This window comes from Anthonomus grandis, chromosome 2 (genome assembly GCF_022605725.1).
Source record: "Anthonomus grandis grandis chromosome 2, icAntGran1.3, whole genome shotgun sequence".
Classification (NCBI taxonomy): Eukaryota; Metazoa; Arthropoda; class Insecta; order Coleoptera; family Curculionidae; genus Anthonomus; species Anthonomus grandis.
The window spans coordinates 28,999,800-29,026,771 of record NC_065547.1 but is presented as its reverse complement, the minus strand read 5'-3'; the positions used below and the strand labels follow the sequence as shown (position 1 = coordinate 29,026,771).

At 35.2% G+C, this 26,972-nt stretch overlaps 1 protein-coding gene across 1 annotated transcript in view; it reads right to left on the bottom strand.

Annotated features, from left to right (window-relative positions):
* LOC126750741 (RAB11-binding protein RELCH homolog) overlaps positions 1 to 26,972 on the bottom strand; it is a 67,682-nt gene that overhangs the window by 21,774 nt on the left and 18,936 nt on the right. The window lies entirely within an intron of this gene.

Genomic DNA, 26,972 nt, shown 5'->3' with positions numbered 1-26,972 from the left:
AACTGCACGTCAAGAACATAATGCCTAATTACAAGTCGATAATTATACCTGCAATTATTTTTGGTTCGGATTGCACTAAATATTGTTTATTTTCTACGTAATTTTCAAAAATTCGGCATAAGTAGATAAAAAAGGTACTAAAGGTTTATATGCCAATGGTTAATTTTAGAATTCAGTGAGATATTTGTATTCGTGCGGCTAAGAAGTTACTTGTTGCAAATTAAAAATGTTTCGCCCGTGGGAAAATATCAGTACTCAAAGTGGACCTCCAGATTTCGGGACAAAAGACAATAAAAAATAGTTAAAAGGTGATGTTTTGTAGGTTGACATAAAAAACGTAATTTTTGATGTTTGTATCGCCCTCCTAATATAAACATAGGTCCTCTTTTGAAAGATTTTGATAATATTTTATCTGAAGTTGTTCCAAATTTTGATGATGAAGTCAGGATTTAGGTTGTATTTGTTTAGAGAACAGTTGAGCTCTTATTTTCCAACTCACTAGTATCGTGTACTCCTCCTCAGAGGTAGCATGATGGTTATATACGATTGCATACAAGGGTATTTGTTTGTGTACAGTATTGTGTTGGTGCGGGTTGTGAGTGTTATATCTCCCCCGTGTTGGGTATAAAGAAGGGTATAAGTATTTTTTTGCTGGGAACAATTATTTCTTTATAATATTTCATCTTTACATTATTTTTCTTATTATTATTATGCATGATTACCGAAATTTATTTATTATTTATTAGGGTTAAGTATAAGTAGACTTAGGCTAGACTTCGCCTTTTTTTTCACTTGTAATATTTGTCAATCTGTTGTTTTTTTTTTAAATAAAAGTCGATTATTCTTATTATTATTATTGTTCTGTTATTAAGTCTCTATTCTATCAGTCACATCTCTATACGTTAGAGATAGTGCAGCATACATTTTTTCAATAAAAATAAATAGTAACTATCTCCTAACAACAAGTTGTCACTGGCTTCACTCAGCAGTCGTAGAAATAGCGTTGGTATATTATTTATTTACAAATTAATTCATGGAAATATTTATTGTAGTACTCTCTTAAATAAGATCTATATAAATGCTCTATCCTATCTAGGCCTTCGTCCTCCACTTTAACTTTCTATATTCCATTGTATAGAACATTACATGCCACTAACAATCAGATAGATACTTGTTTACTAATCAATAATGTAGAAATTGTAATGATCTAAACCACCGCGATATATCAGCTGTTCGCCGTCATTCGAGAAACATCTCGGTGGTGAAATGGCATGCATAGTGGGCACTATCTAGAGACACATGGAAGGTTAGCTTAGCAAATCTTCCTGAACAAGATTCGCTAACCTTCTAGCTAGTATATAAGCACCCTTGCCGCTAGGAGGTAAGTTTAAGAGCCAAACTACACGAGCGGAATAATCGCGGCGTATTTCATGCGGCGGGACATGGCGATTTGCACGTCGTAATTAAAACCGTGCTATCAAACGAGCGCAACTAGACGAACGGAAAATCCGTCGTGTTGCGTTTATCTCCGTCGGCGGTGAGCGTAGAGAACGCTCTTGATTGCGTTCATATCGTCGCCGCCGCAACGTAACACGTTATTCAGTACGAAGTAAACTAGACGAGGTGATGGTGCGTGCGACGGATTCGTTGAGAGTACAGGCGAAGACAATGTTTGACATGGAAATGTTTATTTGCGAAATTTAAAAACGGCCTGGAATTTACGATATGAAAAGCAAAGACTATAGCAATAGGGATGTTAAGGCGAAAATGTGAGAAGAAGTGGCCATGGTTATGTACGAAAACTGGAACGAGTTCCGGTTAAGGAAAGAAATAATTTAGGTAGGTACAAGCTAGGTATACTTTATTCTTTTTTTGCATAATTTATACATTACGGTAAAAGCAGTAATTACACTTTGTCATACTGATACAAAAGTTCTCCCTCTCGACTTACAAAATAATCTTTAAATTTTTCTCTAATCGCAATCCCCACAGACGGCCCTCCTGTGCCAATGGCTGGAATTTTTTCCATCAAGCAACTCGATTCGTTATTTGAATCAACTCCATCTCTTCTTCGTACAAAATTGTGTAACACACAAGCAGCTTTTGTAACGTCAGTGGCAAAATCTTCAGAAACCAGTATGTTGGTATGAAAAATCCTCCACTTATTGGCGAGTATACCAAAAGTGCATTCAACATATCGGCGAGCTCGAGTTAATCGATAATTAAAAACTCTCTTTTCAATTGACAGATTATTTCGTGCATAAGGTCTCTTCTCGTTTCCACCCAAACCAAATGCTTCATCAGCTACAAAAACATGAGGGGTTGAAATATTTGGGGCGTTTGGAAGCGGTCTGTTTCCTGGTAGTTCAAGATTCTGTTGTGCTAATCTTCGACCGAAAACCGAAGATTTTAAAATATTAGTATCAGCTTCTCTGCCGTAAGCTCCCACGTCAATTAAAATTGCGATAAAGCAATAATCTGCATCGCATACTGCCAATAAAACAATGGAGAAATATTTTTTGTAGTTAAAATATTGCGTCCCTGTATTCGGAGGGCAAGCAAGTCTGATGTGCTTGCCGTCGATGACTCCCACACAATTGGGAAAATTACTTTTTCTGTAAAATTCTTCGGCTATTTTAGTTCACAATTCAGTATTGGGCTGTGGCATTTTCAACGGCTGTAGTTTATTCCATATTGCCACACAAGTTTGCCGAACAATCAATCTGATTGCACTTTTCGAAACTTGAAATACATATTCCAAAGCTGCAAAATCTGCTCCCGTTGCAATATACCTAAAACAATAGAAACATATGTAAAACAATTCTTGTTTTTATTAAGTAATGTAAAATATTATTCACTAATAAGTACAGGGTGGCCCAACAAAAATGTGGCACCATTATTTGTAATTTTCCTGGAATATTTTGAAAAAAAAATTGGGCCACACTGCATAATAGATATAAATTTTAACAATAAATAAAACGGATTCTCTATTGTTATAGGAAAAGAGCTGCAAACTCGATGGAAATCGTTACGAGATCAATTTCGAAAAGAGGTAAGAGCGATGAAACTAACCCAAAGTGGGCAATCAGCAAAGAAAAAGAAGAAATATGTTTATTTTGATAACCTCCTTTTTCTATTGCCTACATTAGATATAAAAGAAACTGCATCTAACTTCTGCGATGATACAAGTAGCAATAAAATAGTAACAATAGTGCAAAGGGATGATACTGAGCTGGCTATTCCAGATGAGACACCACCATTGCATTCATTTCCTGTTCAGACACCTACAGCCGCAACTAAGGGAATCACAAGAAAAAGACCAAGGAATGATTCTTCGGGTGTAACTGAGATTCGGGAAATGACGAAGCTATTGTCTGACAATTTTGCACTTCAAAGTAAGAAGACCAGAAAGATACGTTTGGCAACAAAGCATTTTTAATATCACTTGTGCCATTCTTAGATGCGATGTCAGAAGACAATATGTTCGAGTGCAGGGTGTCTTTTATGGACACTATTCGATTATACTGGTCTCCGCGTCCAGTACAACATTCGCTGCAAAATACATCTACTTCATCTGGGGTGCTTCAGTTTGCTGGGCTTAAGTCTCCATCCAGAAGTAGACCATTAACACCAGCATCAGGCGCATCATTCCAAGTGCTAAGTTCAGTACAAAGCTCGATGTCAAAGGTTTCTAATTCTTATATAGTGCTTCAGCCTGCTGAGCCTCAGTCTTGTGCTACAGATAGACCATCAACAACAGCATCGGATGCATTTGAATCGCAAATGTCAGTACAAAGTCAAGTGTCAAATAATACTACTACATCTTATAAGTATATGTCTCAAGACTCTCCACCATTTGATTTGTATCCAAACTCACAAAACTATGAAAATGAATAAATAAAACATACTTACCTTAATGTAATTACAAGTCTTTCCATTGGACCAATTGCAACCCGCATGTTGGTATTATTTTTCTGTAAGTCTTCGCGTAGAAGGCCATAAAGGTCATGAAAGCTTTTTATGGACATTCGATAATATGAGTAAAATTTTTCTGGATACGTTCTGTGCTGCTGAAACGTTTGCTGGAAATATTCTGTTGATAATCTCTCTCTTAATATTGGATGGACCCACCAACGTCGTTTCTTTTTTCTTTTTTTTTAAATATAAACTTGCACTTACAACAGCAGCGCAACCTAACATTGGGGTCCATTTTTTAACTGTGAATGTACCTACCCGATGCCGCGACGGAGAAAACGCTTTCTGTTTGCTGCCAATTCCAACGGAAATCCCGCCGCGTGAAATATGCCGCGATTATTCCGCTCTTGTAGTTTGGCTCTAAATCTGAATATTGGCGTGGCTGTTAAATCAAGGTAAATAGTAGTAAATAATAGGTAAATAATGTTTCTAGTAGTGTGGAAGTATATAATAAATGAGTTGACTATTTTTAGCCATCGAGTGTTTTAATTCACACCTAAACGAATATTAAAAACGCCACAATATATTTTCTATTACAATATAAGTTTTCTAAATGTATTGTGTTGTAAAAATGCAACATACCGATTTTAAACTGCTATTATATTATAAGAAATATATGTATTTCTTTTTTTGTTATTAGAGTTTCATTCTTAGTGATAATCCTAATGGGGAAACTGGTTAAATAGTGAAGATCGAATGGCTTTTGGGATACTGATAGCGTAGCAGACCCAAATTACATTTTGAATGATTCAGATGAGGATCAAGCAGAGCCTAGATTATTTGAGAAGGAATAAGGTGCAGACGTGCAGATGGAGGCGATGGACCACGGGATTGAAATGAAAGAGTGTCACACCGGGCCATCTAATGCAAAAGAAGTATAAGAATCCGTAAAAAGAACCGTAATTTGGAAGCAGCCTAATCTTTAACGATCTTGACGATCATAACCACGATAGACTTCACAATTGCGTCCATTTATTGAGCACCTAAATGAAAAATTTTCAAGCATCCCTCTGAAAATAGCCCCATGTGTAAATGAACAAATGTGTCCGACTAAAATGCGACATTTTATGAAGCAACATATGCCCTTGAAATTTTACAAATGGGTTTTAAACTTTTTGATTTGGCGGGTGTGAGTGATAATCAACTAACAAGACCGGACAAGAACCTGATATTGGAGCGTCTGCAAATACCGTAGTTCATTTATCTCGGGTTATACCTATACCATGCAGAATTATAGACTATATTGTGATAATTATTTCACTATTCTAGAACATATCTTGCTAAAATGGGCATATATTTTCTTGGAACTGTTCGCCGTTATAGAAATCCAGATTATAAACTACCAATGAAATAAAAAAGAAAAAAAGCGTGGTAGCTCAGTTGAATATGTTACCACCATCGACGGGGTTGAGTTGTGTTCTGTTATTTGGAAGGACAATAAATGCGTTACCCTCTTGTCAACTTAAGTTTGCAAGCAGCCTCTTGGTACTGTCAAAAGAAATGACAAAAAAGACGGCAAAAACTTTGAAATAGAGTGCTTCAATATTATTCGGCAATACTATTGTTACATGAAAGAGGTTGACCTAATAGACCGATTTAGCTATGGTAAATGCATGGCTTTTATATAAAAAGGTTATGAGCGCAAAGCAGTCGGAAATAGTGCAACAATAAAAATTTACAAGCATTGCGTTGCTAATTGTTTTTGTAATGTAGAAAACTCTACCGCCAAAAGAGGTACACTATCAACTTCATTAGATTGGGCAATTCAAACTAAGGCATAGCGTACCAACAAAAGACCTGCGATGTGATTAAAAAGTGCGAGGAAAAAGTGGTATTGTGCTTAAAGAAAATGTTTTAAAACATTTCATGAGTAAATAAATTAATTTGCCTGTAAAGGCACAATATTGCAAAAAAATACCAACAATAAAAAAGTTGGAATAAAGGTAATTTTTTATTAAATATTTTTTTAATTATTTTGCCCAGTTTTCTATGTTTTAAGCTTAAAAAATTTTTAAACCCAAAACAAAAAAGTTACGCATTTAAGGGTTAACGTGTTACATTAACGTTTAGGTTTTGTTAAAATTAACATCGTAATTGTAACATTGTAATAATGAATGAAATTTGTTTTTTCTTTCTCAAAGATTTGTTTTTTTTTGATATTTGAGTTTTATTTTTTTAAATATGTAGACTTACCATAGTTAAAAAATAATCATATAACTTTGTTTCTATAAACACAATTATTACAAAATTTGTTACTACAATCTACACTAACATTATTAACAATTTTTTCATATAATGCACAAAAGACTATTTTTTGTAAATTAAGTTAATTCTTGTGTCCTTGTTGGCAGCAAATTTATCCATAACCCTCTCATTAAAGTTCGGAATTTCACGAATCATGTTCTTTTCATTGATAAAGCCACTAAACGATCCTCACACATAGAATTACGTAAAAAAGACTTTATGCGCCTTAAGGTAGAAAGTGATCGTTCAGCTTCCGCAGTCGTCATTGGAATGGTTATAAGAATTTCCAATACCCTTTTAGTTTCTTGAAATGACCGAGATAAATTATTTTCGATTATAAATTTTAAAAATGGTACTGCCCCTTTCATATATCTACAGTCTGCCTTGGAATAAATAACTGATAATTCAGCTTCCAAATGTTCCTTATCTAAGTCTGGGTAAACGGAACAAGTTGAATCTAAAATTTCATCAGGAAAATTACCACAGTAGGTTTGAAATTTATTTGAGTGAAATAGAGTCGCTGCAGATAAATGTTCTTTAAAAGCAAATCGATCTTTGGCACAGTTTAAAATTACATGGCATGTTTCTATAGCTGCAATATGATGATCAAACTCACGATTGTTACGAAGTCTTTTAGTGGGCAAGGGCTCATCAGCGCAAAATGAAGAAGCTTCGCTAACTTCAGGTATCGCTTTCCTTATTTCACATTATATTCTCTTCAAAAATGTCAATTTTGTTGGTTATTTCCAGATGATCTATTGTTTGTAGCTCGTTAAATAAAATATCAACATGAGACATGACACTATGGAAAAAGCTAAGCCAGAAAGTAAAATTTTCATCTAGAAGTATTCTTCTGAGACGATGCGGCACTACAAACGGATTGATTATTAAAAGATTCTTCTATGTACTCCATACATGATATTAAAGATTCTCGATGTTCAGAAACAGTGTGGATGTTAAAATCCCAGTCAGTTGGTGCATCCTGAGAAATTATTCTGTGGACTAGTTCAGTCAGCATATCTACACATTGGGGTGATTTTTTAAAGAAAGCTGGTATTTCCTGCAAATTTCCAAAAAAAAGTCTGACCTGCGAATTTTGTGAGGCAGCTTTAGACATTATCAAATCCAACCGATGTGCGTAGCCGTGAACAAAATGGGCATATGGAAACTTTTGTTTAATCCTTGCCTGCACTCCGCTCATCACTGGTGAGCCATCGTAGCTTTGAGCTATTAGTTTGTCAGTTGAATGCGTATATCGTAATATTGTATTCAAAACTTGGAAAATATCTTCCGCGAGGCACTTAAGAGGGTTCAGATAAGTCCAGAACCGTTCTACCGGTTCGCCATTTCGTGTATATCTGAGTATTACGGCTAACTGTATTTTCCCATATACATCGGCTGTTTCATCTACCATAAACGCCAAATAGGGAGTTTGCGCAATTTCTTCCAAAATTCTCTCCTGGCATACGTCTAAGATACAAGCTAAAACGTCATTTTGAATTTCTTTAGAAGTCCCTTTGAAAGCTGTCGATTTTTCTAAATATTTTAACAAAGTTTTGTCAAGTTCTGCTCTAAAATTTAATAGTTCATGCAAAACTCCTGAGACACTTATTGAATCATGGGGTTCTTGAAGTGCGAACTTAGATATTTCACAAAATTTAACACAGTCAATAATTTTAGACAAAATGTAACGATTTTTAGCCACTTTTTCATTAAATGTTTGAATATTTACCCAATAGACAGGGTCTAGTTATTGCCTCATATCTACCGTTCCTAATACAGCGAATTCCATTACGTTATGTAAATGGTGTCGGCTCGATTCGTGCTTTTTTATTTTGTGATTTAGATGTTTTAAATCGGTCACCCCAATTTGCGTCCATGACTTATCCCCACCCAAAAGAACACAAGGAAAACAGAATAAAGCATTTTTCTTGTTACACCCGCATATCCAATCGTTTCGTGAGTACACTTCACAATTAAATTGTCTTTTGTACTGTTTTCCACGGCTGGCACCCTCTTTTACAATCGACAGTTCCGGTAATGGACGGCCATTTTGTTTTAACTGATTTTTTTCCTCATAAGTGTAGTTTACGAATCTTTTAACGTTTATTAAATCATCGATGACATTCATTTTCAATTAAATACAATAAGTAATATTAAAATGAAACGGGAAACAACTCGTCAAAATTGCGAAACGCGGTTAATTTATTTTATCCCCCCTTATTTAAGCGGTGGGGAGACGCGGTGTTTATTTCGCTGAGCGACTATGCCACCTTGAATTATTGAATGTGGATGATTTAAAATAATTGCCCAGTTTACCAATGTTGTTAAGCCTATCGATTTATTAGTAGATATTTCAATTTTGTTACTAAGCGCTACTATAAATTGGTTCATTGCCAAAATTAAAATAAACAATTAGTAAAATGAGCTATTCTTAGCATTAAAACATATTTGAATACTTAAAAATGGCCTGTAGGTGTAGATCAACCATTATATAGTTCACTCAAAGATATGCCGTTGATCTTTTGACCGCAATAAAACCCTAATTATCTGTGGGGTCATCAAAAAACCCAAAAGAATCCTATTTGTGGTCAGAGCCGGACTAGAAATTTAATATTTACCTGCATTGCAAAATATTAAGTACAGGTACGATTAATGGCAAAAAATTTAAATATGTGTATATACCCGAGTTTTTACAACAGGCTACAAGCCCAAAAAAGTATCCACAAACTTATCTTAACTAACTTAAATATACTATTTTATTAAGAATAATATGGTATGTAATAATAAGACTAAATGGTCAAGTACATAAATCAAAATAATTTGAATATAAAAGAATATACTTAAAGAATATAAAGAATATACTCAAAAAAAAGCAACTTTCTAATGTTAAATTTCTACATTAGCCTCATAAACTTTCAAAGACAATATTTCGTTATAAAGTATTTTTGACTTAGTACAAGTGACATGTTAAAAAAGTCCAATGAACGGCAGTACAAATTATAAGTTTTTGTTATTCTACATAATGGAGAGTTCTGACCATGATTTGTTTTCCTGAATGGAATAAAAAATAATTCGCTCGATCTGATGTTGACTTGAGGAATGTTAAATTTAAAAAGTGACAAAATAGGAGGAGTGTTTAGCTGACAATTCATTACTTTATATAAAAACGAAACATCAGTTATCAAACGTCTGTCGAGAAGTAAAATCACGCCAAAAAGCTCTCGAATTGAATTGACATCATGATATGAACCGAAGCGGGTTTCAAAAGAAAGAAATCATTTGTTTTAAATACTCTCCAATCGATCAATGTAAATTCCATACCTAGAGTTCGAAATAATGCTTCCAAAGTTCAATTTGCCAAGAATAAAAGTATTAAATAAACATTTAATAGCTCGAGAACTAGAAAACATTTCACATTTACGAAAAATATAACCTAAGTGCTGTTACTATTAGATCAATATGAATGTCAAACATCAGTTTAGAGTGCAATGTAATTCCCAGAACGCGTATGTAGTTCACTTTAGGTAAGCAAATATCATTAAATTTATATTGATAATTTATTTTATTTTTATTTCTTAAAAAGGTTATACTTTGACATTTTTTAATGTTAAGAAAGAGACTATTTTCATTGCAGTAGGCTCGTAGTCGATCCAGATCACTTTGGATTTCAAGGCAGTCGGCGATGTTAAATATCGTGCGGTAGATTTTAAGATCATCGGCGTATAATAGAAATTTAATATAACGTAAACAAGATTTTATTATTAATGTATATAATAAAAAAATGGGTCCTAAATAGGAGCCCTGTGGAATGAGGAGCTCTGGAGCCCAGATGATGGAATAAAAGACTCAGAACAAAATCCTTGAAGTGAGACGTACATGGATCTTTTTTTAATGTAAGATTCCACCCATCTCAAGACGCTGCCACCCACACCGATGTCTGTGAGTCGAGCCAGGAGAATATTATGGATAATCTTGTCAAATGCTTTACTGAAGTCAGTGTAGATGGCATCGACCTGAGACCGGTTATTCATATGCCTATGTGAAAACAAAAAGGTTAGTGTCAATACATTTTTCCTTGTAAAATCCATGCTGCTCTACACCAATAATAGTAGTTTAGTCCGAATTAAAACTTTCGATGTTAGATCTGTAAGTATTATACCTACCTTAACGTCTAAAAGCACCTACCTAGGGTCTAATATAAATAAAAAGAAATTCAGTGTAACAATTTAGTTTTAATTAAGTTCCTTACGAGATAACTTAAGTGGCTATTGTTCTTATAAGCAAGTGATTTAGTGGGCCATCCTGTAGTAACACCTTTAGAAGGAAGCAGTTAAGTTCCGATGCTAAAGAAATAATAAGAAATATTTACCAATCTTTACTCCAAGTCCAGTTCAAAGATCGATTAGAATCTTTGATGTGTCGCAGATGCCGCACTAACTAGTCCGTGCGCCTATGTCGTATTTATTGTAGCATGATATACATGTTTAAATGGCAAAATTTTATGTAGTTTATCTATGAATTCATTTTAAATATACGTAAAACCCCATGTTTTACACTATTTTTTATTTTTCTTTTGAAAATGTCCATTTTTAGAAAGAAAATAATATCACAAGAAAATAATATCAAAAAATTGACCGTGGACTAAAATCCAAGCATCTTACAAAATATTTTAAACACTTCCAGCACTCACAGACTTCTCACCTCTTTTTTAGCCAGTCTATTAATCAAAGATAAAACACCTGCGTTCTGGCGATTCCTACTTTAGGCTGTGCAAGTGATTGTGTATCTCTCTCTATCCCACTGATTTTGAGGATTACGGGGCCGTACCCAAATAAATTTTTGGGCTGTTTTTGTATTACTTTCGTCGTGTTTTTAAAGAGATCTTTAAGGATGGGTCTATCGCCTTTAATAGTTGGGAGGGAGGCCATGTGAGGTTATTATTATTTGATGGGTTTTGCTTTTTACACGTTTATGAAAGTGGTAAATTTAGAATTTGGTCTCTATTCGTCTAAATTTTTTGCAGTTTTTACTGTGAGGAAGTGTGTTTTTTTTATTTGTGTTTGTGGATTTGTTTTGGTATTATATCGAAAGACCTTAAAATGTTTCGACCCTGGGAAAATAGGCAGGAAAATTTGGCAACGAAGAGGACAGTATTTGTGCTGGCTTATGGAGACCGTGGGCGCACAAGAAAGACAATAACATTTGTGATGAAAACAATGAGAGTGATCTGGACAGTGATTTAGACTTACATAGTTCTGATAGTTCATTTTCTCGCGTTGAGGAAGCAATAGAAAAACAAGGGAAGTAGAAGCTACAGGGGAAAGTCAAGCAGTTTTAAAACGTAATTGTCTAAGTACGGACGCCAAACAAATTTATCTAATTGTCTATAACAATCTAAGGAATGATCCTCAGTTTATAAATGATTGTAGTGCTTTACAAAAACAGCGTTTTTAACAGGGATCCCCTATAGTACAATCTGCTATTTTGTAAAAAAAGGGATTAAAGACAGAAAAAAAAGAAAAGATGCAGGACAATCAAAGGGATTTAACACGGATATTGCCAAATTGATAAGGGAAGTTGTGTATTCTAAATACAAAAACAATGAGGTTCTGACCATAGAGATGATTAAGGACACCTTATCGGCAAGGGACAAATATTTCTCAGTCTCAACCTTGCGGAGATACCTGATAAAACTTGGATTTAAGCTTAAGATGGTTAACAAAAGGGCTGCTGTAATGGAATTGTCAGGTGGCGTATAGAATTTTTGGAGAAAATTAAAAATTTTTGGGAGAAAGAAAGATCCATATATTATTTAGCTGAAACATGGTATGATACATTTATGATTGATGTATGATTTCCATTCTCTGGGAAAAAGTCCCCTTTTTGCCATAGTAAGAAAACCATATTTTTATAAATTTAAAATTTTGTTTTTTACAACTTACTGCCCTGTTGTCATTCAGCGATACAATAAAGTCTGCCTCTTCCTCCATTCTCTGGGAAAAAGTCCTGTTTTTGTCATAGTAAGAAAACCATGTTTTTATTAATTAAACAAGTTTAAAGTTTTGTTTTTTTTTTCAGCTTACTGCCCTATTTGTCCTTGAGTGACACAATAAAGACCGCTTCTTCCTCTATTCTCTGGAAAAAGTCTCTTTCTTGTCATAGTAAGAAAACCATGTTTTTATAAGGAAAACAAGTTTAAAGTTTTGTTTTTTTCAGCTTACTGCCCCTGTTTGTTCTTCGGCGACACAATAAAGTCTGCCCTTTCCTCCATTCTCTGAGAAAAAACCCTTTTTTGCTATGATAAAAAAAAACACTCATTTTATTAAGAAAACAAGTTTAAAATTTTGTTTTTTACAGTTTTTTGTCCATGATTTGCCTTATAGAGACGCTATAAAACCAGTTTAATTATTTTTTTCCAATTATTGCCACACTTGTCCTGTCCCAGAAAGGCAAGACTACTTCTTTCATAAGATACTGAAAGAAAAAAGGTTATTTTACATCTGAGTTGTAATTATAAAAAAAAAATCATTGTAAATTTATTATTATTAATTAAATTTAAAAATTATTTCTGCTACTCGTGTACACTTTTTAAATCTGTTTTAGTATCCATATGCTTCAGTGCGAGATGAAGTTGGAATCCATAGCGGCAACAGAGAAACTGTTTCCTTCCTTAATGGAAGAAACTGCTTAAGAACAAAGGCAAAAAAACAGAGTTTAGAAAATTGTATTAACTCTGTGGGCCAGATACAAATGAGTGGTTAAATTTATAAAAGTATTTAGTATCCTCGCTGTAGTTTTAGGATCCAGTATACTTAAAATGTATAATGTGTTTTGTATAAGATTTTTAGTTTTTAGTATAGGCACTTATTTTTGTTAATTTTCATCTAATCTCTCCTATTATGCACAATAACTAAATATGAGGCAAACAAAGTAATAAATATTACATTCAGGATGTAAAGTTTTTTTTTTATAAGTAAAAATTGTGTCTTTTACACGCATAAGATATAGACAGCTAGATAATTTTTAATGTAAAAAAATATACTTCCACTTTTCTGACTACATAATTACTTTTTATCAAAAGATGTTGGTACTAAATATAGAAAAATTAAAAACAAAAACAATAATAAAGAACATTGAATGTGGCAGCTAAAATCTCCATTAATAATAACCACCAAATAAAAATAAATCTCAATACCCAAAAAAAGCAAATATATAAAATTTGAAGAAAACCAAAACATTTTACCCTTTTGTGTCAAAAAGTAAATCTTTAATGCTAATCCACAGAATAAATGGGCCTAAATAATTTGTACCACCTATTCTCCCATACTCAATAAATTAAATTAAAATTTTCGATTAAACTGATTTTACGTACTTAAATCTTATCTTTAAATTAAATATTATCTTGCCCAATCACTTTTAGCCATTTACTAAACCCAAAAATCCAGAATAATAAAATTTTAAATACAAATAAATTTTAAGGCCGGACCAGCGAAACTTTTCACGCTTGAGTGGCTGGGACTGAGGTCAGACATCTAACAAAATAGTACGTGGACGTCTGAAGTCAAATTTTACGAATCAAATGTATAAATTTAAAAAAGTATGTTTAAAACATTTATTTATTTAATGGAATGATTAAATATTGCTTAGAATATAACTTTATGACTATTTCCACATAAAATTTTGCGATTTAAACATGCATGCCATGTGACAATATAAGCAACACCGGCAGACGGAGTATTCGCGGCACATCAAACATTCTAATAGATCTCTGAACTGGACTATATCAAGAGGTTTTATAACGTTAATATATAGAGGTTATATATATAATACTTGGGTTACCGAACAGATGGAGTGGTCACGTGATCGTTCTGCGCCGGAGGTGTGGCCTAGAGCCTCGTCATGAACCCTATGACTTAGGGTTTTATTTAATTTTATTAGTCGAGCGGCTTTAGATCGTTTTGGTAGAATTTTCTGCTATTCGAATATTTGAATCTTCGCAATATTGAAAAGTTGAGATTGTGTTTATTTTTTTGTTAATTTGTTAGTACGTACACCCCCATTGTCACCCCCCAAGACCATTGCTGAAAAGGAAGTGATTATGAACATATATAAAACATGTGATAACGAGCATCCAGCATACAACAAAGTGCAAAAAGTCCAGTTTACAACAGAAAATAAATATTTTTTATGGTGTCCAAGATAAGGATCCTAAGCATGGGGATCTCGGTACCTGTTGGAGATACAGCTTTGGTTAAACTAGGAAAAAGTTGTGCACTTTGAAGCGTATTTAGATGCCGTTGAGAAACTTCAAAAATTGCCATATACACATGGCCTGCTGAGATATTTGGAAAAAACGGAAATTTGCCAATATCGATTTTATTTTTTCCTGGAATTATTTTAAAAGATATCAAAAAACTATTGACACTTTCTCATTGACACTTTTGTAGTACGAGATGGCGCTTTTAAATTTTATATCCGACGTTTTGTTTTCGAGAAACCATCATCAACTTTATTTTTATATATGGCGCGAAAAGAAAGTACACCCTGTATCTGATTCCATTTTTTATTACAAATTCAATGATGTATCACATGTCACATTTTTTTTGTTAGTTGAAACGAAAAATGCAAATTTTCTATTTTTTTAGCATATTTTTTAAGTAAGCTTTGGAAACAAATGCTTTGACGTATGTAAATACCTGTTACCGAGTCTGTCACATTTTTCTTAATATCTATTTAGAGAGTGATGAAGCTAAATGAAGCATTTATTTGCATTGTACATTGTACTACTTATAAATAAAAAAATGTAACCAGTAATAGACAAATGTTTTATGATTTTTTTAACGATATGCAACAAATAATGAATACATTTTAAAAATAACGAAAAAAGCAAATAAATTAACGCATTTTATAAATTTAATTTAAAACAGGTGTTCAAACAGGTTTCCGTTATTTCCTAGACATAAGTATGATCTTCTTACAGTAGCAGTTAAAACATCACGCAATATCTCTGGCGTAATACTTTGAAAAGCGGCCGTCACACATTCTCGTAACTCCTGCTCAGTTCCAAAAGAATGTTGATAGACTCGGTTTTTAATAAATCCCCAAAGGAAGAAGTCCAAAGGGGTTAAGTCCGGGGATCGCGCTGGCCAAGACACTTCACTGGAGGTTCCAATCCACTTTTCAGGAAAACGCTGCGAAAGGTACTGTCGAACTTGCCCATTATGTGCAGGAGCCCCGTCTTGTTGAAACCAACAGCTATTGACTTGTGCCAGAGGTAAATCATCTAAGCAGTCTTCTAAATCATTTTGCAATAAATTAAGATATCGTTCTGCTGTTAATGAATAATGGTAAATAAATGGACCTAGTATTTTGGTTCCTAAAATTCCACACCACATATTAAACCCAAAACGTTGTTGATGTCTAGATATTTTCTTAACACGCGGATTTTGTTGGACCCAGTAATGACTATTGCGGCGGTTAAAGATACCATTATTAGTGACCATACTTTCGTCGGACCATATTATTTTTGATGGAAAATTAAAATCCTCTTCACAGGCACGTGTATACCACTCACAAAAATGCCGCCGTCGTTCGAAATCCCCAGGTTTAAGTCCTTGGCAAATTCTAAATTTGTAGGGGTGATATCTGTTTTTACGTAAAATAAACTGAGCTGTAGATTTGGCCACTCCTATATTTTTTTCAATTTGCCTGGTTGATATCTCGGGGTTTTCAATAACTGCTTGTAAAACATTATTTTGAGTTTCTTCAAGAGATTCCTTTTTTCGAGATAAAACAGGCTTTTTAAACGAACCATATTCTTTTAAATTTCGAGCCAACTCTAAGAAAATGGATTTACATGGTTGCTTTTTATCTGGAAATTTATTAAGATACATTGCTGCTGTATTTACAGTATTTTTGTAGCACAAAATGTAGCACGACAGCATGTCAAACTTCTCTTCATGACTATAATGACCACCAGGCATATTTGAAGATAATAACACAATTTTAGCAATAATAATGACAACAGTAAATAATAATAACAATAATTACTCAACAAACAACACCTCGACAACCACGGTAACAACAACGGCAATTAATATTCAATAAAAAATCTGTGACAGGGTAAAAGGTATTTACGTCAAAGTGTCAAAGCATTTGTTTCCAAAGCCTACTTATATGTTAAAAAAAAAGAAAAATTGTATTTTTCCTTTTAACTAACAAAAAAAAATGTGACATGTGATACATCGTTGAATTTGTAATAAAAAATGGAATCAGATACAGGGTGTACTTTCTTTTCGCGCCATATAAAAAAATAAAGTTGATGATGGTTTCTCGAAAACGAAACGTCGGATATAAAATTTAAAAGCGCCATCGCGTACTACATCAAAAGTGTTGTTAAGAAAATTTGCTACTTTAAATAATATTTAAGTTTAATACATTTTTGACCGTACGAAAACTCCTTCTTCTTGCGAAAAGAGCCAGACGGTTTTCCGAGTATCTTCTTCCCGGCTTGAAAAATAATATTTGTACGTATTTGGTAGTTTAGTTAAGTTTTGGTTGTCGATTAGTATTCGTTGCGATGACATAAGTTTAAGTCCGTGGCCGTCGTGGATTGTAATGATATTTTATATCAGCAGAATTTACCATTTTATGTGTTTAATACCGTGATAAATGTTAATTGAACCAGTGATGTACAGTCTGTGTTTTTAACGAAATAAAAATCCGATTAAGATAAATTTGAGTCGCTTTTATTTCAAACATTTTTGGTCTTCGAGCTCGGATTTATTATTTTTGGGTCCTTCCATGTGAACTTTTAGTGTTTTCGTGCATGGTGTTGCACGATTGGTTCTTGGATAAAACGGTATAAATTGGTAAACACAATTTGGGGATTGGAAAGTGAATTTGATGTGTGAATTCCAGTGTGGACTTTCCAATCGTAAATAGTCAGGCCCGGACTTGGAATTTGTTTAATTTGGGAATTTGTCTATTGTGAGAGGCAAGTTACAAATAGCTGGCTTATTAAGCGTTTTGCTGTGGATACTAAACGCGCTGTGAAGAGCTGTACGCTATTTGAAGGGTTTATTTGTGGGGACCCAGGAGGTGTTGGTAGCTGGTGCTGGTGGCCTTATTCCTTATTGGGTGGGCTCTTAAGCCGCAAGTGGCTTAAAAAAGTGGACTTTTTTGGACAGTGCTTCGTAGTGTGGAGTGTGGCGAGTAAGATTTGGTGAAAAATGTAAAGAACAGGTAACATAGGTTAAGAATTTTGTGGCCTCTATATTACTATAAATTTTGGTGCATATTTGTGTTTGCGTTACGTATTAGGATACAGGGCTTTTATATAAAATTGTACAATGGAGGAAGAGCTTAAATTGTTAATTAAAAAGCGAGGGGCTGTGAAGGGGCGAATCACTCTTTTCAGAAAATATTTGGCAGAAATTGAGGATAAAGTTTCTAATTTGGGGGAAAATGAGCTTTTAGATGAAACCCTTCTTATAGAGTTAGAAACTAGATGTAACAAAATTGAGGAAATCTTTGGGGAGTTTGAGGGTTATCAAACTGAGATAGAATTAAATTCTAATGAAGAAGATTTTGAATTGAGGCTTAGTGAGAGGGATGCTTTTGAAAATGATTATTTTAAAGCGGTGAGTAGGGCAAAAAAGATATTAAAATCTCGTAAGGACGGGGATAATAAAAGCGATATTTCGAGTGTATCTGAGGCACCCTCAAACATGAATTCTGGGGCAAGTTTAAATGTGAACAACGCGGTTCGCAATGTGGTTACGGAAAATCTTTCAAATAGTGTTAAAATACCGTTAATTAATATTCCAACTTTTGATGGATCTTATAATAAATGGCTGGAATTTAAAGACACATTTGAGAGTTTAATCCATAAAAATCAGGGTATCAGTGAAGTACAGAAATTTCATTATTTGAGGGCGCAGTTATTGGGGTCTGCTAAGCAAGTAATCGAATCTATTGAGTTTAGCGCCGTAAATTACAACATAGCGTGGGAGTCATTATGTAAAAGATTTAATAATAAAAGAATACTTATCCAAAACCACATTTCGGGAATTTTTGAGGTTTCTCCTTTGCGACATGAGTCTTCTGAGGGCTTGAGAAACTTGTGTGATACGGTGTCGAAACATTTGCGGGCATTAGAAAATTTGGGTAGACCGGTGCAATCTTGGGATGATTTAATAATTCATCATTTAGCCTCTAAGTTAGATCGTATTAGTTTAAAAGAGTGGGAGAGCCTTAAGGTTAAAAATGAAACTCCTTTGTTGTCAGATTTTAAAGAGTTTATTAAAGGTAGGGCTGATCTGTTGGAAACTCTAGAACATTCTAGGAGTCCCAAGGTAGAGAAAGATCACATTTCAGGTAACTGGCGTAAACCCAAGGAACAAAAGGCATTTTTAAGCGTTGGTAAGAAGTGTCCAGTGTGTAAAGACCTTCACGAACTGGTAAATTGCAAAAGGTTTTTGAATTTCCCTGTTCCAATTCGAGTTAGTATTGTAAAAAGAAATAGGCTTTGTATGTGCTGCTTTTCCTCTAATCATTTTAGTATGAAGTGTACTGCACCTAAGTGTGCAAAATGTAGTATGGATCATCATACATTATTACACTACTCTAGGGCCTCCTTAGAGGGGAGTAGTGCTCAGGTAAATAAGGGCCAGGAAGTTGTTGTTAGTACTACGAGTGGAGGTACAGAGCAGACTAGTATCACTATGTCTACGAGTAGCGGTAAAAATTGTGGGTATCGCGGCCAACAGGTTTTGCTCTCAACAGCGGTGGTCAAGGTTAAGGATGTCTATGGTGAACTACATGAATGCAGGGCTTTATTGGATTCGGGTTCGATGAGCAACTTTCTGACGGAAAAGATGTATAACAGGTTAGGGTTGCAGGGTAAACCAGTCGACGTTTCTGTGGTAGGGATTAGTCAAAGCGCATGCAATGTAAAAAAAAGGTGTGAGGTTGAATTTTTGTCTAGTTTGGGTAACTTTAAGGCTTCAATCTCATGTTTAATAATTCCGAGCATAAGTGAGGAACTTCCACTTTATGAGGTCAATTTGAAGGCACTGAATATCCCTGGAAATATTCAGCTGGCAAATCCAGGCTTCCATATCCCAGAAGAGATTGATATGCTGATTGGGGCTGGATTTTTTTGGAAACTCGTGCGAGATGGGCAAATATCGTTGGGCAATGGTATGCCATGCCTCCAAAATACATGTTTGGGTTGGATTATTTCTGGAGAGTTCCAAAATAATATATCTGGTGGGAAAAATTCTAAAACTATTTGTAATTTTGCAATGGATTTGGATGTGCAAAATCAGTTGCAAAAGTTTTGGCAATGGGAGGAACCAGGATTGACAAAAAATGAGAATTTGTCTTCTGAGGAGGTAATGTGTGAAAATTTGTTTGTTTCTACAACTTCTCGTGGGGAGGATGGTCGATTTGTGGTGACTATTCCTTTGAAAGATTCTGTAGATAAACTTGGAGATTCAAGGCAGATGGCTTTGCAAAGATTATTTTCCTTAGAAAGAAGGTTTCAAAAAAGTGAGTCGTTGCGTAAGCAATATGGCGAATATATGGCCGAATATGAAAGAGTGGGCCACATGACTAAGACTAGTGATTTTCAGGAGGATGAGGTGTCTTTCTTTCTTCCACATCATGGAGTGATTAAAGAGGACAGCTCTACAACAAAATTAAGAGTTGTGTATGATGGGTCGGCACAGTCAAGCAGTGGCGTCTCCATTAATGACTTACAATACATTGGACCTAAAATACAGGATAATCTGTTGTCGATTCTGTTACGATTTAGGCAAAACAAGGTGGCATTTTGCGCAGATATTGCGAAAATGTACAGGCAGATTTGGTTGAGGGATGATCAGAGGTCATTACAAAGGGTCTTGTGGCGAAATGATCCATCTGAAGAGGTTGAGATCTATGATTTAAACACGGTGTTTTTTGGTTTAACATCTAGCCCCTTTTTAGCCGTCAGGTGTCTAAAGCAGCTTGCGTTGGACTACCAGGCGAGTCATCCGAATGCTTCTAGAATGATAAATGCTGATTTTTACGTGGATGATCTCATTTCCGGTTCGTCATCTCTAGAAGAGGCAATAGAGGTGTGTAAAGAGACTTCTAGTATTTTAATATCAGCAGGTTTCGAGTTAAGAAAGTTTTGCTCCAATAACAAGGTTTTTTTGAGTCAGATGGGTCCAGATAATCCAGATATAGAAGGGCATAATGTTGTGTTGGATCTAGGTGAAGGTGAAAAAACCAAAACATTAGGACTATTTTGGAACTGTTCTTTGGACGTGTTTACGTATAAAATTGGATCTTCGTTGAATAATGATGTGATAAGTAAAAGAAAAATACTCTCTGACATTGCTCAGATATTTGACCCGTTGGGTTTGCTAAGTGCTAGTATCATAATTCCTAAAATCATCTTACAGAAACTGTGGTTGCTTAAATTGTCGTGGGATGATGAAATTCCAATAGAGTTAAGGAATGAGTGGTTAAGGTTTAAAAGTGAAATGTTGGAATTTAATAGTCTTTTAATTCCCAGATTTGTGTCATGTGAAAATCCAAAAAGGATGGAATTGCATGGGTTTTCTGATGCAAGTCAAAATGCATTTGGGGCTTGCGTCTATATCAGAACCGTTGACAGTTTAGGTTGTTTGCAGGTTAAATTACTATGTGCTAAAAGTAGAGTGGCACCAATAAAAGCTTTAACTATACCAAAATTGGAACTGTCAGCTGCATTATTACTCTCAAAACTGGTTCAGGAGGTTTTAGAATCAAAGGTGCTACATTTTGATGAAATGATTTTATGGTGTGATTCAACTGTAGTGTTAAGTTGGATTAGGTCGCCGGCAAATCAGTTTAATCAGTTCGTATCAAATCGAGTGGCTCAGATACAAACTTTGGTAGATTGTGACAAATGGCGATATGTAAAATCTGAAGATAACCCAGCTGATCTGGTGTCCAGGGGTGTCTTTCCATCTAAGTTAAAAAACAACAAGATGTGGTTTAATGGTCCTGATTGGTTGGGACAGTTGGAATATTTTGTTAAAGATGTAGAAATTGTGAGTTTGGATAAACTTCCAGAAACCAGAAAAAAGATCAAGGCTCATGTTTGTGTTGAGAATATTCCCTTTGAGCTACTTAATAAGGTTTCAGATTTTGATAAATTAAAGAGGATTTTTGCTTGGTGTAAAAGATTTGTGGATAACTGTAGGAGCAATAAACTTGGGAAATTGCGTCGTTTTGGAGAGTTATCTGTGGACGAATTAAGAAATTCTGAGAGGGAATTAGTGAAAATTGCTCAAAGTGAAAGTTTTTCTAAGGAGTTGGCTGTTCTAAAGAAAGGTCAATTCATAAAAAAAGGTAAATTGTCAGGGTTAAATGCTTTTCTTGACAAAGATGGTATTTTGAGAGTCGGTGGTAGGTTGATGTTGTCAGGTTTTGAGTATGACAAGAAGTTTCCTGCCCTATTAAGTAGTAAACATATTTTATCCAGGCTAATTGTGAGGCACGAACATAAAATATTGCTACATGCTGGTCCTCAGACGGTATTGAGCTCCATAAGAGAAAGGTATTGGCCTATTGGGGGGAGAAATTTAGTAAAGAAAATAATTTACGAATGTGTGGTATGTGCGCGAGTTAAGCCGTTATTTCTTGGGATTCAAATGGGCAATCTTCCAAAATCACGTTTAACGATTCAGCCTCCTTTTAATATTACAGGGGTGGACTTTGCGGGGCCGTTTAATCTAAAGATTGCACAAGGTCGCGGTAATAGATTATATAAGGGTTATATATGTTTATTTGTGTGTTTCACGACACGTGCCATACACTTAGAAGTTGTCACAAGTTTGTCAACAGAGGCTTTTATAGCCACACTTAGAAGGTTTGTCTCGCGCAGGGGAAAACCAAGTGAAATTCACTCTGATAATGGTAAAAACTTTTTGGGAGCCTCTTCAAAATTAAAAGAATTTGGTCATTTTTTAGAGGATTATCAATCCAAATTGGAAGGGTTGGTCAAAGATGAGGGTATAGAATGGCATTTCATTCCTGCCTACTCGCCTCATTTTGGAGGCCTTTGGGAGGCAGGCGTCAAAACTGTCAAATATCATTTAAAAAGGGTGGTTGGCAATCATAATTTAAGTTATGAAGACTTTACAACGATTTTGTGTCAAATAGAGGCCATTGTCAATTCACGTCCTTTAACTCCGATGTCATCCGATCCTCGCGATCTGGATGTAATTACCCCTGCACATTTTTTAATAGGTAGGCGGCTTACCTCGGTACCTGATAAGAACTTACTTAGTGTTAGTGAAAACAGGTTAGCGCGTTTTGAAAAGCTGCAACAAATGCAGCAGAGCTTTTGGTCTAGGTGGTGTAAGGAATATGTGGCTGAACTTCAAAATCGTGTCAAGTGGAAGCACAGTAAGGACAAATTAAAGGAGGGTGACTTGGTTTTGATCAAGGAGGACAATATTCCACCTTTGGATTGGCGAATGGGACGAGTATTACGGCTTTATCCAGGTGTCGATGGAACCAGTCGTGTTGCAACTCTTAAAACTTTACGTGGTGAAGTTACTCGTTCTTTTTCTAAGTTGTGTCCGCTTCCAATCGAAGCAGATATTAAATAACGGGTGCATGTTGTTTGTGTAATGTGTTAATTTTAATTTAATTACGTTTAGTTAGGTTTACAGTTGTTTTGAGACTATGTTAGTATATGTCAACATAGTCATGTTTGCAACTGTTTTATGTAAGAAGAAAGTAAGATATGTTAGGTGTTAGGGTTTATTATCTTACAAGTATTTTGTGGTTTGTTGAAAGTCTGGATTCTTTCAAGGCGGGGGGGATGTTAAGAAAATTTGCTACTTTAAATAATATTTAAGTTTAATACATTTTTGACCGTACGAAAACTCCTTCTTCTTGCGAAAAGAGCCAGACGGTTTTCCGAGTATCTTCTTCCCGGCTTGAAAAATAATATTTGTACGTATTTGGTAGTTTAGTTAAGTTTTGGTTGTCGATTAGTATTCGTTGCGATGACATAAGTTTAAGTCCGTGGCCGTCGTGGATTGTAATGATATTTTATATCAGCAGAATTTACCATTTTATGTGTTTAATACCGTGATAAATGTTAATTGAACCAGTGATGTACAGTCTGTGTTTTTAACGAAATAAAAATCCGATTAAGATAAATTTGAGTCGCTTTTATTTCAAACAAGTGTCAATGAGAAAGTGTCAATAGTTTTTTGATATCTTTTAAAATAAAGCCAAGAAAAAATAAAATCGATATTGGCAAATTTCCGTTTTTTCCAAATATCTCAGCAGGCCATGGAAATTTTTGAATTTTCTCAACGGCATGTAAATCCGCTTCAAACAGCACAACTTTTTCCTGATTTAACCGAAGCTGTATCTCCAACAGGTACCGAGATCCCCATGCTTAGGATTCTTATCTTGGACACCCTGTATACAGTGTGTCCCAGGATGAGCGAATTTATACGTGAAAATGACAAAAAATGTTGTGGTTAAAATTTGACCGTTTGGCATCCAGCCCTGCTTGATTAAAAAATAAAATTTAGCATATTATTATTTTTTTTAAATGAACCTTGCCTTGATACAAACATTTTTTAAATTTTATAAGTAGGTAAAGTGGAGGGTAAAGTATTAATTCTAGGCAAGATATAAAAAAAGTTTATAAGAAAAAGTTGTTTAGAATGCAAAATTATGCCCGAATACCGCATTTCATAACCATAGACCTACTTTGATTTTTACGTTTTGTGGACCAATGAATTTTTTTATTCATATTTAATTATTAGAGATTGAAATTTATAAAAATCAAAGTAGGCCTATGGTTATGAAATTCGGTATTCGGGCATAATTTTGCATTCTAAACAACTTTTTCTTATAAACTTTTTTTACATCAAGTCTAGAAATACTACTTTACCTACTCATAAAATTTTTAAAATGCTCGTACCAAGGTTTGATTTTAAAAAAATAAAAATATGCTAAATTTAATTTTTTAATCAAACAGGGCTGGATGCCAAACGGTCAAATTTCAACTACAAATTTTTTCGTCATTTTTCGTATAAATTCGCTTATCTTGGGACACACTGTACAGCGTCTATCCAATTAATTTATTATAATTTTTAAAGAAAGCTAATTTTCTTTCAAAATTATGTTTTTTTAGAATATACGTTTTACACAAGTTTTTTTTTAGGAGTTGGTCATAGTAGTGTTTATAACATTCTTCTGGAACATGACGTTTCTCCTCAATTTCAAGCGCCAAAACAGTACAATAGACCCCGAGCCATTTTGGATCATGTAGATGATGACACAAAATGTGCGATCCGCAGGACAATCCATGAATTTTTTTTTAGAAATGAACCGCCAACGATCAAAAGATTTTAGCCGCAATTGAAGAAAACGACGCAATTTCTATTTCTTTTAAAAAAAGCACCTTTCGACGCTTACTACAAGAAATCGGTTTTAGGTAAGTTTAAATGGCTTTTAAGATAAATAAAACCCTCGATAAAACCCTTTTGATCATATTATTAATTTTCGCTTTTTTTTTAATTGCAGTTATACAAGGAGTAGAAATTGTATGCTTAAATTGCTAGAGACGACGTTACTTGCGGTCTATTAAGAAATATAGAAAGCAAAATGAAACCATTTATTTTTTGGATGAAGCCTGGGTCAACGCCGGTCATGTGGTTCAAAAAGTATGGAAAGACGAGACCATAGCCACTGCTGGAGAAGCCTTTGTCAAAGGACTGTCGACTGGACTGACGTCACCATCTGGTAAAGGAAAAAGGTTAATAGTTCTCCATATCGGTTCAGATGAAGGTTTTGTTCCGGAAGGCTTACTGGAAGCTTACTTTTTGAATCCAAAAAGACCACGGACTATCACGAAGAAATAAATTCTGAAGTTTTTGAAGCGTGGTTCAAAAAAATTTTACCTCGTCTTGCAGAAGATTGCGTTATTGTGCTTGATAACGCATCCTATCATACCAGAAAGTTTGAGAAGATCCCAACGTCTGCAACGAAGAAGTCCGACATTCAAGCCTGGTTAGACAGTAAGTAAAGTTAAGACGTTAAGCTTATTGAGAAGGTTACCGATGTTTTGATTCAGTTCGTTTTCGGGGAGCCTCAATAAAAAGAAAAGTGGGTTATTCCCCGCGATATCGATGTTTGGTGACGTGGCCACCCCCCTCTTTGGCTCTGGCCCCTGAACGCGGTCGGGTCGAGTTTTTTCCGCGTATGACGCTGCCGTAGCCTTTTTTTCTGACTATTTACAAAATTTGGGTTCTTTGGGAACTGCCAATAGTTTGCAGAGTGGTCTCCACCGCAAATGCAACATTCAGCCGGTTTATCCATTTCCTTATCGCAATTCTTGTAGAAATCTGCTCCCTTGCACTTATGGCACCTTGGCGCAATATTGTAATTGCTGAGTGAGTGACCGAACCCCTGACAAAGATGGCACTGCCCAATTTGTCTGGTATCTTCTCGGGTTTTTGACTTACGGTTCTCGACCCTGACCCTTATATTTAGGAGTGAGCTCACTTTGTTAATTTTTTGTTGCTCTTTAGGCAAAAGGAACCTGATCAAGTCGGTTTCCCTCCTTCGCCGTGGACCAGTCTTAAACCAGCCCAGTTCGCAGGGGGTGAAACCCAGCACTTTTAATTCGTCATCTATTTCAGACAAATTAAAGTTATGATCAAATCCTCTCAATATTAAATTAAGCTTACGATCATCCTCCAAAAAGAACGAATGGTACTCTTGGTTATTTTCTCTGAGAAGCTTAGTAAGGTATCTGGTCCTGAGATGTCTTAGGGAACAGAGCTAAGCCCATCCTGTCCTTTCTCACTTCTTTCAACTGGATTTTGTTATCCATGATAAGTTTGTGCTTTTGCACCCAATTTGTCGTATCCTTTAATACTATCTTTGGAACTTTGACCGCGTTGTTATCCTGGTTAGGCTTAGCTCTGTTTTGGTTTGAAAGTGACAGATTGGAAAGTGGTGTTTGAAGAGGGTTACTATTAGACTCTCGGCTCGTGCCTAGCAATGCTGGGAAGTCATCAATGTTTGTTTGTATTTTGTGACGGTATGCTCATCTCAACATCTGGCGTCCCTTGGGGGACGTCAGGTGAGGAGGCTTGCGCGCTGCGCATTCGTTTTCTAGAGTTTCTCTCTTTCTTCTTCTCTCTGGTTGTGACCTCTCAACATTGCCAATTCATTAATAGTCATTTGCTTCATTTTCTCCAGTTGGAGCGGAAGCTCAATTCCCCGGACACCCTTGGAATTACCGGGTGGAGGGGGTGGGATGGGATTTTGAGTGGGTTTGATGGGGTTCTTACTTGTTGTAGGGTCTTTTTGGATAGGTTTTTTGAACTGCCCGGATATAGGATCCCCAGACTTACCCCGCTCTAATCTTTTTTTGTCCCGTGCTGCTCTTTCTGCAAATTTCCTTTGCTTTACTCTCTTTTTCTCCGTAGTGTCACCCTCTCTTATGCTGCTGCTTGTGGTGTTTTTGAAGGTGGTAGACAATGGTACAGTGAAAACATCTTGTCGGACTTGCATTGTCTTATTTATTTATTGTAACACGACGTTTCGGTTGGTAAGTATCTCCAACCGTTATCAAGTGTAAACTGTTTAACCAGTTTACACTTGATAACGGTTGGAGATACTTACCAACCGAAACGTCGTGTTACAATAAATAAATAAGACAATGCAAGTCC